Raw genomic sequence first — 12,810 nt, 5'->3', positions numbered from 1 at the left:
GAGATCAGGGATCACCCTGATCTCTGGGGGCAGTTCATTCCAGAGGGTGGGAGCTCCCACAGAGAAGGCCCTCCCCCTTGGGGTCGCCAGCCGGCACTGTCTGGCTGACGGCACCCTGAGGAGACCCACTCTGTGGGAGCGTACAGGTCGATGGGGGGTAATCTGCGGCAGGAGGCGGTCTCGAAGGTATCCGGGTCCGTTTGTTAACTGATTACGTTTGTTAACTGATTGGCAAAGAGTTCATCTATTTCTTCTGATTGGTTGGGTAGCCTGTAAAATACATCTATGGCAATGTCACTTTTTTTCTCTTTTATATTGACCCATCTACATTCTGGAGAGATCTTATCTTTGATCACGTGCATTTCTGTAGATATGTAGTGTTCTCTTACATATAGTGCAACTCCCCCTCCTCTTTTCGTAGACCTGTTTCTTTTGAACAATTTGAACATCAGTCCATTCCATTCATGAGTTTCTCAGCCACATCTTTGATTTTTGCTCCAGGGAGACAACATACCTCTCTGGATTGTATGTCTGGTCTGCAGATGGATGATTCTGTTCTTTTGAGAATAGAATCTCCTATGACCAACACTTTTTTTTGTGGTGCTTCTCTGTTTATCTCAGGTGTGTTTGTTGATGTGGCTTTTTAGAGATATTTGAAGTGACTTTTTAAGGGATATTTGAAGTTGTTTCTTTGCTAGGTGTCTGCATGTTTTCTTTGAGGGTGAGGTTGTGGATCTGCATGTTTCCATCTAAGGGGAGAAATCGATTGCTCAGTTTTAATGGGGCTGCTTCTGGTTGGGTAGGATTGGGCAGAAGGGGTTTGTTTGTTGTATGCTGTTTCTTTCTTGGAGTATTGTGTTTCTTTCTGTGTGTGACATACCTCCATTTGTCTTCCTCCAAGGGTTTATTAGTAGGGTCAAATCCTCTGGGAGTTATTTGTTCGTTATTTGGTTTGGTTTGGGTGGAGCTTTTTTTCGTACATTGCGGTTTGGCTAGAGTTGCCTCTAAGTTCCTAACTTTTTCCTGTAGTAGTTCATATAATTTGCATCTAATACATGTATAGTTTGGGTGTTCTTTGGGCATGAGCGCATACATGGAACATGTATTGCATACCACAATAGTATCAGTCACCTGTTCCATGAGTTTGTTGTTTGAAAACCCTCCTTTTCATTCGTGGATGTGCTTTCCTGTTAGCCTTGTTTCTAGCTTCTCTATTCTGGGTAATTATGTCTATTTTTCTATCCTTTTTTTCTGCCTGTTTGTGCTACCTTGTTATTTATTTAACCTTCTTACTATTTTGTTAGTTTTATTTATCCTTTTCTTCCCTCTATTTTTTTTTAAAGTTTTTATGTTCAGGACCACACCCAAACTTTGCATGTGTTTGGTTTAACAAACACATGCAAAGGTAAGAAAAATCAATTGTATAGGTATAGACAAGGTGAAACGTGGCTTAATGCCAGTAACTGCAAGAGGAAATTTGGAATCCCAGTGGACAATGACTTAAATATGAGCCAACAGTATACGGCAGCAGCCAAAAAAGCCAATGCAATCCTAGGCTGCATTAATAGAGGGATAAAATCAAGATCACATGAAGTTTTAGTACCACTTTACAAAGCCTTAGTAAGACCTCATTTGGAATACTGCATCCAGTTCTGGTCACCACAATTCAAAAAAGATGTTGAGATTCTGGAAAGAGTGCAGAGAGGACCAACAAAGATGATTAGCGGATTGGAGGCTAAAACATATGAAAAATGGTTACAGGAATTGGGTATATCTAATCTAATGAAAAGAAGGACTAGGGGGGACATGATAGCACTGTTCCAATATTTGAGGGGCTCCTACAAAGACGAAGGGGTCAAACTATTTTCCAAATCATCAAAGGCAAAACAAAAAGCAATGTTGGAAATTAACGAAGGAGAGAAGCAACCTTGAACTAAGGAGAAATTTCCTAAAGGTTGGAGCAATTAAGCAAAGGAATAGCTTGCCTTCAGAAGTTATGGGTGCTCCATCACTGAAGGCTTTCAAAAAGAGATTGGACAACCATTTGTCTGAAATGGTATAGGGTCTTCTGCTTGAGCAGGGAGTTGGACTAGAAGAGCTCAGAGGTCCCTTACAACTCTATTATTCTATGTTCTGTGTTTTAAAATCAAGAATTGGTGGAGTTCTACTTAGCATGCATACCCCATTTTTCTGTAGTTTTAGGGCTGGAATGGCTCCACACCTATGATCTGCAGAGCATCTGATCTGAAGGCTCCATCATTTGTAAAGCACGTGGTTGCAAAACTCATATGAATTTATCTAGACTCTAGAGAGACTTTAGCAGCTCAACTGCCTTCTCATAGACCCTACGACTGTCCAGTTAATCTTGTTCTAGAGCAAAGCTTCCTACGTATTCACTTTTCAGAACATGAACTAGACGTAAAATCTGGAAAATAAGGTTTATCCAGCCATATATGTCTCCAACTATCCCTCTAGTGCTAATTGTAAAAAAGAAATTGGAAAGCTCTAACTCTGCAGTGACTTTGGGGCTCTCAATCAGATCACTCAACCATTATCCACTGTCCCTCATTTCAGAACTGCCTTTGTACAGCCAAGATATTCATCAAGCTGGATCTGTGGGGTGTTTACAACCTAGTATGGATCTGTGAAAGAGATAAATGGAAGACTTCCTATTGCACATGCTGTAGCCATTTCAAGTATACAGTCACGCCTTCCGGACTATCTAATGCTCCTGGGGTTTTTCAATAGTTCACGAACAATGGCTTTCAAGACCTTTTGGACAAATGTGCCATTATATCAATGATATTCTCATATATTCAGATTCCCCTACTGAGCACTTCCAACATGTCCTTCTGGTACTACAGTGGCTTTGTGTGCATCAATCATTCACTTAGTTGGAAAAATGTGAATTTGATCAAACAGCAATCGACTTTCTGGGTTATGGCGCTTCCTCAACTGGCTTCACCATGTCCCAAATAAGATAGAGGCAATTCTCTCCTGGCAGGCCCCACAAAAACTCAATGATCTGGAACAGTTCCTGAGGTTTGCAAATTATTATTGAACCTTCTTTCTAAACTTTGCTTTTTTCTCAGTACCTCTGGAGCATATTTAAACAAAGTAAGTATCATTTAATTGGCACCAAAAGGCTCAAGAAGCTTTTGAGGCTATCAAGTCTGCTTTTTTCTCAAAATCAATCCTGCATTACCCAGATCCTCTGAGATCCTTCATGATGCAGACAGAAGCCTTGGGATGCAACTGGAACTTCTTCAAGATGATCCTTTGAAAAAATACCTTCTTTGGTACTTTTTCCTTGAGTGCATATTATTCAAGAAAGCTGCGTCCTGCTGAATACAATTATACTATTTGGGATAAAGAACTTTTAGCCATCAAAGTAGCTTTTGAAACATGGAATTATCATTTAGAGGGAGTCTATCACCCAGGAGAAGTACTCCATCAAAACCTGGAGTACCTACAAATATCTCATAAAATCAATGGCAGATCCAATGGCCTCTGCTTTTCTGCTGGTTCAACCTTTCAAGTGATTTACGCACCAAGACTTACATTCTCTTTTTAACTGACTTACATACCAAGAAGTCATAATAAGTGAGACAATGCTTTGTCCTGAAAACCTGAATATAACCAAAATGATCGTGCCACTTTCCTTAAAAATGTTATCCCTTTGGAAAACTTTGCAGCTATTGTAATTCCAGATGACTGGTTAAAGGACTCACAAGAACAATGGTGTAAGGATCCTCATGCTCAAGACTATATACAGAAAATTCAGAATTTGCCCCAGAATCAACTCAGTGACTGGACATTTGATCGGGGCCAATTGCGGGAGAAGGTTCTGTGTCATGATGCTCCAACTGTTGAATACTTGGGACAATATAAGAGTCTGCAACTATTCTTGAGATATTTTTGGTGGCCACGGGTTCATGATGAAGTCAATGGTTACATATCATCCTTTTCTACTTGAGCCAAGCACATTGCTGAAATGCCCTCAGGCTTATTATTTCCTGTGTCTATCTAAATTGACTACGGAGAAAATTTTGGATTTCCATTCAGATTTACCACAATCAGAAAGTGCCACCACTATTATGGTTATTGTAGATGAACTTGTGAAAATGGCACATTTCATTCCTTGTATTGGCTTGCCAAATACCAAAAGTGTGCTCAGAACTATTTATATAAACTACATTTCGTTTACATAGTTTACCTAATCCCATGGTTTCTGATTGTGGTCATCAATTTACTGCCAAATTCTAGAAGGAGGTCACTGGAGTTTTGGGCATGCAGATATATATATATATTCTGCACACCATCCTTCTATTCCACCTCCGCCTCCCATTTTAGTTGATGGCAAGCCTGAATATGAAGTTCCTCATGTTCTTGATTCCTGGTTATATCAGGATTGCCTCCAGTACTTTATCAACTGGAAAGGCAATGATCCTGAGGAATGGTCTTGGGAGAATACATCCCAAGTGCATGTTCCATGTTTAGTTAGATGGTTTCATCAATGTTATCCTCAATAACCTTGCTTTGTTGATAGGATGGAAGGGGGCTCTGGGCGTGAGATAGTGTTATGAGCCACGCTTCAAAATCTGATCTTGAATCTGATAGTGTCACTCCAGCTGAGCCTGTGCTTCAGGATTGTCAGCCTCAGGAATCAGTAAACCAGAATTCAATTGAGGCTGATCGACCACAGGTGTCTCCTGTTCACCTGCAGCAGTCAGATGATGAGGCACAACCCCCAAGCCCCAGGTCTAATTGCATACACAGGCAAGCAGAGCAACACTCTTCAGTGAGGCTCCTTCCTAGGCAAAGCATGAGTAATTGCAGTTACAGAATACTTATTTCCTGCACAGAACTAGCAATCTTTGAAAAAGCATTAAATACATGTTTATAAGACCATATAAACCCCTGTGAGGATTTATGGCAGCTGTCTGAGTCCAAGCCAAAATGGCTCTAAGGATAGCTCCCAGTGATCAGAGAGTAGGGGAATGCCCTCAATAGCCTAAAGAGGGCAATGAGATCTCAACCCTTGATCATGTCAGTAGCAAAATGTTCAGTGAAGTATGCCAGATCATATCCCTGGCCAAAAACAAAACAAAACAAAAATAGAAGAAAGGCATTACTTAACGATCAAAGCAAGTAAGGATGTCTTCAATTTGCTTCATGTCTGAATGGAGGCTAAGATGAAGATGACATCATGAGACACAGCAAAAAGAAGTACTAATTGGGTCATATTCGTATCATAATCATAAGCAGCAAGAAGTCCTTTCCCTCCACTTATGAGCAACTGAAAAGGCAGAAGTATTTGAAAATAAACAAATAATAAACAATAATAAACAAAGTGCAGTTTAACTCGCCAAGTCAAGTGTACCTGGAATCAGAGACTGGACTAAAGAGTCTTGCTCTAAAACACTTTCTGAGTCTTGTCAACTTCAAGTTGCGCAAAGTTCAAATCTCAGAATTTCTCAGCCAGGATGGCCATTGCTGAGAATTCTGAGAGTTGAAATCCTCTCATCTGAAAATTGACGTGTTTAGGATACATGCTCTAAAACTAAAAGATTAGCAAAATTGAGATAACTGAAGAGAAGAGCTACTAATGAACTGTGATGCCCCTTTCTGGAATAACAACTTATCTTTTTGTGTGTGTTAGCATTCCTGGGTAACCAACTTGCCTCAGGATGAAGTCTGGTCTATGCTGAACTGTCTAGAGTTCCAACAGCTGCTACTAATATCATGGCAGTTTACCACGCATATACTTTCTTTCTTGGGAAGTAGATGTTCCTTTGCTTAAGCTCCCCAATATCAAAATGGGGCCAGTTCCATTAAAGCTTTTGCAGACTCTGCTTGTTTGGTACTGGGTTTAGTGGGGCAGATATTACTGTTCCTGTAAAAATCAAGTGTCCTAAACAGTTGAAAGAGGGATAAAGTGGTTGTTACTAAAGTGGTAAAAATGGCAGTGCTTTCTGCTTCAATTCTGTTAAGTATCTTGTTGTCTCATAAAGTTTTGTTACAGCATAAACTTTTTAAAGCAAAGCCTATTCTTTTATATCTCATTAGTTGTAAACCAAGTATGTTTGTATACAACAGATTTGTAAATCAAATGTAAGTTTATAAAAGGAGCTAAAAGGAAGGTTAATATTGCACCTTTTATACTGTTCTTAGTCTTCAGATTTCACTGAACCTTGCCGTCCTTTCTTTTTTTTTTAAAATGCAGACTGGATTACCTGAAAACCCGTTATAAATACTCTACTGTTTAATATAAATTAATTTTCCTCCTCTCCCTGGAAATATCATAGAAAAAAAAACCTGACAAAACCTAGTGATTGCTAATCCAGGCTGTTCTCCCTAGAAATTGCAGTACTTGTTTTTAGAGGGAACCTTGGTTGATCTTCCTAGAAAAGGATTTCTGCTCTGGTACTGCATCCTATTTTGTCATAATTTATTTCAGAAAGGTTCAGGTGCTTCCATAAAAAGTGACACAGAGCAACAAAATAAATAAAAGTCTTGTTATCTACCCTTGAAAAAGGAATGCCATTGTTGCCACTGGGCAAAGAAATGCCCTGGGCACGCCAGCTACTGTAGCCCTACACATTCAGGGTACCAAGTGTGAGCTGCCAGGTGAGGTTATTGTCATGCAAACACCTGTCTCATTTCATAGGGACTTCATTGCTCTTGCTTTCTTTTTCATTCCACTGAAAAAAACCTCACATCTCCTAAAGAACCATCTTCCTTTTTTTCATACTGGATATTGTTGTGTTTTGTTTTTTTTATAAAATGCCACAATGAAAGGTTGGACCACATATGTTCAAAAAAACACAGAAGTCTTGATAAAAGTCACTGTTAGCATAGGCATCCTTAAATCTTTGGTATTCACTTAGATCAATATCTCGTGACCTGCCATACACCATTGTGGTGATAGCCCCTGGTTGCCCCTTTACTGACACAACTCAAAATTTAATTCTCTTTTCTTTCCTTTCAAAGCAATTTTGTAAGACCTGGGTCTGAAGTCTCCAAACCAGTAGGTACATTGTTTTGCATGTTGATTTATGAACATGCTCTTCCCTATCTAAGTTTAAAAAACCAACCCAAGTTTAACCAACATCTTAATTGCACACTAATTCCTGCCCTTCATTTGACCAACATAGAAAACACCAGATAAACAAAGGTCCTTTTTTGGCTCCGCATATTTTCTCTGTATTTTAACCCTGGAAACAATAACTGGGTGTCTTAATATATTCTTAGATATATAGTTCAAAACATTCATGCAGTATTCAGTTTTACAATTATTTTATAACATGTCCCTTATGTCCATTTTACAGATAGAAACCTAAAACTGAGATATAGTAAGACTGATGGAACAGCAACAAATTCCCAAGAAAGGGACCCGTGTCTTTCAAATCCAACACCAGAATCCAAGTGGGCTAACTAATGAGTCTGTCTCTGACTGATTTCTACACCACACACCCCAAAGCTCCGATTAAATTCAGGTCCTTCCTATCTAGACCATTTATCACAAGACAGAGAATCTATGATGCTCCAGAAGTTGCTGACCACCAGCGTCCAGCATCCCTCACAGTTTGCTATGCCAGCTGAGGTTTCTCTGAAATGTGGTTCAGCAATATATGGAGGACCTTCACGGCTTGTTCTCCGAGATCAGAACTGTACAATCTCAGAAGAGAATCCAGTCAATGCTCCCTTAACTCCTTGGACCCGTAGCTGAGCCGGCAATAGGTTCCTCTATATCAGAGTGGGACAAATTGATGTCTTCATCAATCATGCCTCTCTCTTGCCATGATTCAAAACTTCTTTAAGGCATCAGATTGTCAAGTCAGCCTTAGGAAGAAAATATGGGATTTGCTTCCAGCCTCTGTGCTTCTTTGGTACCTCTTTCCATTGCTGCAGTTGTATTCCTCAGCCTCTACTTCTGCTTCTTTCTGCCTGGCTGGTTCTGGGTGCAACTGGTAAGTGGAAGTTTCCTCTTCACCCTGTTTATTTCTGGAGAACTGCTTTTTACTTAGCATGCTTATGTTCTTTTGTTTTCTTGGCACTCCATCTGATTGGTTGTTAACCAAAGCCCTCTTGTAATTCATTGGATGCTGAAGGTACTGTGGGTGTGGCTCTGCAAAGTCACAAGAATGGGAAGGGAATATTCAGAGCAAAGGATGTGACTGGAAGGGTGGAGATAATCCAGGGTCTGAAACAAATTATTTTCTGTGTCAAACCAGCATAAGGAGGCGGGGATACTGTCAGTTAAAAAGCAAAAAAAGTACATTAGGGTCTAAAATATTCATTATTACAATCTAAAAAATATAAAACAGAATATATATATAGAGAGAAACACATGTCTAAAAGGAACCTAAAAAGAGGAGTAGGAACCTTAGGTGGGTGTAGAGAAGTAAAAGGTTAATGTGTGGCAGACTAAATCTGTCACTGTACAGCAGGGGTCCCCAACCTGTGGGCCCTGGCCCACTAGTCGGCCATGAGGAGTTTGCAGCTGGGCTGTGGAAACAGCTGGCGAGCACGCATGCACGCATGTGCATCCTCACTTGCAAGAGCAGCGTGCGAGTGTGTGTGTACATGCTCCATTTGCCGCTTGTGCAAACAGAGCTGCGCTTGTCGGCCGCTTCTGCAAACTATTGTCTCCCCCCACTGGTCCGCAAAACAAGAAACATTGGGGAACTCAGCACACTCTAGCATGATGAACTGGATCAGTGGTGGGATTCAAATATGTGAACAACCGGTTCTCTGTCTGGATGCCGCTTCCGGAAGTCCGTTCTGGGCCTGGGCAACAAAAAATTAGCTACCGGTTCTGCCGAAGTGGTGCGAACTGGCTGAACCCCACCACTGAACTGGATGCTTATTAAGACTAGTTTATGGCACAGGTTGTTATCTGATGGATTTTGAGAACTGCTGCACAGAACCTGACAACATTATATGTAGCAGCAGGATCAGAATCTGAAAATAGCTGGAAGGTATAAAATTGTTCTGTGCATCCTGTGTACAGGTAGTCCTCGACTTACAACAGTTCTTTTAGTGACCATTCGAAGTTACAACAGCACTGAAAAAAGTGACTTATGACCGTTTTTCACACTTACGACTGTTGCAGTATTCCCATAAACGTGTGATCAAAATTCAGACACTTGACAAGTGACTCATATTTATGACAGTTGCACTATCCTGGGGTCATGTGTTCACTTTTTACAATCTTCTGACAAGCAAAGGCAATGGGGATTTTGTTCACTTAACCACCATGTTACTAATTTAGCAACTATAATGATTCACTTAACAACTGTGGCAAGAAAGGTCGTGAAATGGAGCAAAACTCACTTAACAAATGTTTCCCTTAACAATAGACATTTTGGGCTCATTTGTGGTTGTAAGTTGAGGACTACTTGTATTTATACAGTAATGGTGTGATGAGGTTAGTATGGATGTCTCTTAATGTAGGCACTGGAGAAGCACAAGATCCAGCCTCCCAGAACCAATGGGAGGCTGGATCTTATTCTTCTTCATCATCATCAAGGAAAAAAAACAGTCCAGTTGCCTTTTGGAAAAGCACCATTGAGAAACTATGACTTGGATGACTGAGAATCTCCACAGACACAAGATCTGTTGTTTCTGTTTGTCCAGCACCACAGGGACATTCTGTCTCCTGGTAGGAAATCTTCCTTTATCAGCCTTCAAGGACAGCTGTGGGAAGGCCATGCCATGGTGCTACAATAAAGGCCCTCCAGTAGTCAGGTACTTTGAGTTTAGTTAAGTATATCACAGGAAAGGAAGAGTGCCTATTGGGAATCATTGACAGTAAAGGTTGGGGGATCTGACTACATCCCATTGGCGCTCTGGTTTGCTACAGGCTGCTTAATGATAATTTTGGCTGATCATATCCCATGATGAGTAGAAGACCTGTAGAGAAGCACAAGGATGATATTTTAGTTGTCACTGTCTTTTTCCATGTGGATTAAAATTGGTCCCTCATAGTTAATGGGACAGGGCCAATGGAGAAAAAGAATAGTCTGAGCCAATAATTGGGTATGGACACCCACACTCTAGCCTATACTTTCATGAGGTCTAGTTCTAGTCTCAGAGTGGCTTTTAAGACATATTGTTGGAACTTGAAGGGCTGATCTTAGAATTTTGAACAAGTTCTAATGGTGCAAAATTGGAGAAGGGAACCAGCTGGGCATTATAAAGAAGTTGAGCTATTTGGCCAAATGTGAATAGAATTCCAGAGGAAGAAAGCTCTTCCCTTTCCTAGCACTTACAGTTTTACAATATTGCAATATTTTAATATTTAAAACAATGAGGAATGAAATATTTTGCACTCTTGGCTAGTTAAGGCTAGGCTCATTCCTAACAGCGCAATAGCGCAATGGGAATCATCCACTCTGACACTTAGTCCGATGCTCAAAATTCCACTCTTCTCTTTCCTCAGCCATAGTACCTCATCAAATGTGGAGTCCTTGTTTTGTTTTGTTTTGTTTTTACAAACTGGAGTGAGCCATAAACCTGGCATACCATGTTCCTATCATAATCCTCCAAATGACACAGGAATCCTGTCTGCCCAACTATCACTATTATCCTTTTGCATCTCTGAAAATAATTATCTGAAAGAAATATGTCATCGTTCAGGATATAATGAGAGTGTTTTAGGGTTAATATCTTTGAGCAGAACTCTTAATTGAGCATCCTGTGCTTCAGGGATCAAGTAACACTGGAAACCCTTTAATATATTTACTTTGGGGCAGCTACATGAGTAGCCAGAAATATCTGCCTTATGAGTCATTCAGCATCAAGGTCTTTGACTGACCATGACATTACCATCCAAGACTATCTGTAACTGCAGCCTCACGAGTTCCTGTCATAAAGAGACAATTAGACAACTCAGCTGCCATTGTTCTGCTGTAGGTTATGTGCAGAATTACAATGTTTTGTTTTTATGAAGGTGAATGTACCAAAGAAAATCTGATCAGTGGAAAGATGGTTAATATAGATTGCAAGATTTAGTTCCTAATAAAACAAAGATGAAATATTTCAATTCTCTTTTTTCAGAATGATCAAAACCACTTCATTAGTTTCAATATCTCCAAATAAGCAGCATAATTCATTGTCTTTTTTTAGAAGAATGGCAGACCAACCTATAGGAATATGCATCATTATAAACAATAATTCAATCAAATTATTGTTGTTAGTTGCGAAGTTGTGTCCAACCCATCGCGACCCCATGGACAATGTTCCTCCAGGCCTTCCTGTCCTCTGCCATCTTCTGGAGTCCATTTAAGGTCATGCCTATTGCTTCAGTGACTCCATCCAGCCACCTTGTTCTCTGTCATCCCCTTCTTCTATTGCTCTCAATCTTTCCCAGCATTAGGCTCTTCTCCAGTGAGTCCTTCCTTCTCATTAGGTGGCCAAAGTATTTGAGTTTCAACTTCAGGATCTGGCCTTCTAAAGAGCAGTCAGCATTGATCTCTTCTAGAACTGACCAGATTGATCACCTTGCAGTCCAGGGGACTCGCAAGAGTCTTCTCCAGCACCATAGTTCAAAGGCCTCCATTCTTTGGTGCTCAGCCTTATTGTCCAACTTTCACAGCATACATTGCAATTGAGAAAACCATAGCCTTGACTATACGTACTTTCGTTGGCAGGGTGATGTCTCTGCTTTTTAGTATGCTGTCTAGATTTGCCATAGCAAATCTAGGAGGCTAAAACATATATAAGGAACGGTTGCTGGAATTGGGTATGTCTAGTTTAATGAAGAGAAGGACGAGGGGGGACATGATAGCAGTGTTCCAATATCTCAGGGGCTGCCACAAAGAAGATGGAGTCAAGCTATTCTCCAAAGCGCCTGAAGGCAGGACAAGAAGCAACAGATGGAAACTAATCAAGGAGAGAAGCAACCTAGAACTAAGGAGAAACTTCCTGACAGTTAGAACAATTAGCCAATGGAACAACCTGCCTCCAGAAGCGGTGAACGCACCAACACTGGAAGTTTTTAAGAAGAAACTGGACAGCCATTTGTCCGAAATGGTATAGGGTTTCCTGCCTGAGCAGGGGGTTGGACTAGATGACCTCCAAGGTCCCTTCCAACTTTATCATCATCATCATCATCATCATCATCATCATCATCATCATCATCATTATTTATTATTATTATTATTATTATTATTATTATTATTATTATTATTATTATTATTATTATTATTATTATTATTATCTCCCCAGGAGCAAGCGTCTTTTAATTTCTTGGCTGCAGTCCCCATCTGCAATGATCTTGGAGCCCAGGAAGATAAAATCTTTCACTACCTCCATTTCTTCCCCATCTATTTGCCACGAATTGAGAGGGCCGGATGTCATGATCTTGGTTTTCTTAATGTTGAGTTTCAAGCCAACGTTTGCAATCTCCTTCTTCACCCGCATCAAGAGGCTCTTTAGTTCCTCTTCACTTTCTGCCATTAGAGTGGTATCATCTGCATATCTTAGGTTGTTGATATTTCTCCTGGCAATCTTAATTCCAACTTGTGATTCATCTAGCACTGCCTTTCTCATGATGTGCTCTGCATATAAATTAAATAGGCAGGGCGACAGTATACAGCCTTGCTGGACTCCTTTCCCAATTTTGAACCAATCAGTGGTTCCGTGTCCAGTTCTCACTGTTGCTTCTTGACCCGCATATAGGTTTCTCAAGAGACAAATAAGATGGTCTGGTACTCCCATCTCTTTAAGAACTTGCCACAATTTGTTGTGATCCACACAATCAAAGGCTTTAGCATAGTCAATGAAGCAGAAGTAGATGTTTTT

At 40.3% G+C, this 12,810-nt stretch overlaps 1 protein-coding gene across 1 annotated transcript in view; it reads right to left on the bottom strand.

Moving 5' to 3' along the window:
* LOC107296166 (aldehyde dehydrogenase family 3 member B1) overlaps window positions 1–12,810 on the bottom strand; it is a 35,483-nt gene that overhangs the window by 21,488 nt on the left and 1,185 nt on the right. The gene's annotated exons all lie outside the window — the stretch shown is intronic.

This window comes from Protobothrops mucrosquamatus, unplaced genomic scaffold (genome assembly GCF_001527695.2).
Source record: "Protobothrops mucrosquamatus isolate PMUCROS unplaced genomic scaffold, P.Mucros_1.0 scaffold2675, whole genome shotgun sequence".
NCBI classification, from domain to species: domain Eukaryota; kingdom Metazoa; phylum Chordata; class Lepidosauria; order Squamata; family Viperidae; genus Protobothrops; species Protobothrops mucrosquamatus.
Note: the sequence above shows the minus strand (reverse complement) of the source record. Positions and strands in the feature narration are given on the sequence as shown.